The sequence below is a fragment of the Nannospalax galili genome, unplaced genomic scaffold (genome assembly GCF_000622305.1).
Source record: "Nannospalax galili isolate Female #2095 unplaced genomic scaffold, S.galili_v1.0 scaffold1217, whole genome shotgun sequence".
NCBI classification, from domain to species: domain Eukaryota; kingdom Metazoa; phylum Chordata; class Mammalia; order Rodentia; family Spalacidae; genus Nannospalax; species Nannospalax galili.
The window spans coordinates 993,757-995,816 of NW_008339068.1; positions in this window are offsets into that span (position 1 = coordinate 993,757).

Consider the following 2,060-nt stretch of genomic DNA (forward strand, 5'->3'; position numbering starts at 1 on the left):
TCTGAGTTTGGGCTCACTCTTAAAAATGTAATTTTTAAAATTTATTTATTGTTTTTATTCTATGTGTATGAGTGAATTGCCAGCATGTATATAAGTGCACTCATGTTGTACAATGCCTGTGGAGGTCAGAAGAGGTCATCTGGATTCCCCTGGAACTGGAGTTACGGACAGGGTGTTGTTTGCTGCCATGTGGTTGCTGGGAATCGAACCCAGGTCCTCTGCAAGAGCAGCCAGTGTTCTGAACTGCTGAGTCATCTCTCCAGCCCTTAAATGGAGTTTATTACACTGATCCATAAATCTATGAAACTTAAAAAAAAAAAACCGTATTCTGTAAGTACTTCCAAGCTCATGGTAGACTATAGTCCCTGCCTAAAAGGACTCCCTATTTTTATCTCTCTATTTTGTCTGTTGATCTGAAAGGAGGCTTGGATTTCTAGTTGTAGGAATTCCTGTGTCCTAGGGTGTTTAGTTTGAAATCATTATATATCCTTTCTCTTGGTTGCTGAACCAAAATTTTACAGGCATGGATATGAGTCTAGAGGGCAGAAACTGGAGTTTCCAGGTTCTTGTGCCTCTTTACAATGAATTGAGAGTTATACGAAAGGGATACTTTATTAAGGGAGAGCTATAGAGGGGTCTGGCGGTATACCATGCCTCTCCTGTGGCCTGGTTTCAAGAGGGCAAAAAGGGAGAGAAGGCCCTTTCTTCCCTTTGCATCCACACTGCACTATGTTGAGTTCCAGCTTATCCTATTAAAAACTTTGTTATTGTGTATGTGTGTGTGGTATATGTACACATACGTGGGGGGCATACATGTGAGGCCAGAGAGGATGTCAGGTGTCCTGTTCTATAGCTTTCCACCTTACACCCTCGAGATAGGATCCCTCACCGAATCTGGAGCTAAACTGGCAGCTAGCAAGCTCCAGTGATCTTGCCTCCCCCTACCCTTCCAGCATTAAGGTTACAGGCATTTACATGAATTCTTGGAATTGAACTCCAGTTCTAATGCCTACACAACAAGTACTCTTACCTACTGAGTGACTACCCCAGCCCCAAGCTCCAACTTATTCTAACTTACCTACTATACCCCCTTTATAAAAGCCATATGTGTTAGTTTAAATGTGAAATGTTCCCCATAGGCTCAAGTATTTGAACACTTGGTATATAGTCCTCACCTGGAGGCACTGCTTGGGGAAGGTCATGGAACCTTTAGGAGGTGTGGCCTTGCTGGAGAAAGCACATCACTGAGTTCATAGCCTCAACTCACTTCCAATCACTTTCTCTGCTGTTTGTTCAGATGGGAGCTATCAGCTTCTTGCTCCATGTATTTATTAGGGTTCGCCAAAGAAACAGAATGAATATATAGGTATAGAGATTTATCAGCTTAGCTCACAGGATAGAGTCCGAGTAGTCCAACAATGGCTGCACCACACTGGAGAATCTGTAGTCGCTCAGTCCACAAGGCTGGATGTCTCAGTAGTCCCAATCTGGCACTGAAGGTCTGACGAATTCCAAAAGATCAGCTAGTCTTCAGTCTACAGCAGCAGGACTAACTCACCAGCGAGAGAGAAGGTAAGCAGCAAGAAGCCAGGTGTTCTCCTCTGCCATGGCCTTTTATACAGGCTGCCATCAGAAGGTAATGCCCACATTTAGTGTGTGTCTTCCAGCTTCAGATGATCCAATCAAGAAGATCTCTCATTTCAGTTAATCCCAGATTCAGTCAAGTTGACACCCAGGGTTAGCCATCATACTCCAGTTGCCTCCTGCCATGCCTCCCCTGACATTATGGACTCTCCCTCTGGAACCAAAAGCCAAAATAAATGCTTCCATAAGTTGCCTGTGGTCATGGTGTTTTATTACAGCAACAAAAAAGTAACTAATGTAGCATAGTTCTGGTAAAAATAGAAGATTTATCTTATCCTAGCAACATGAGCAAGCACTAAAATATTAAAGAAATAAAAATAATACACTTGAAAGAAATGCAGTTACAGTCCCTAGTAATTCTAACTGTGGGAAAAAGTGGAAGAGGAGTGAGGTGGGTGATAAAGAATTCAGAGTAT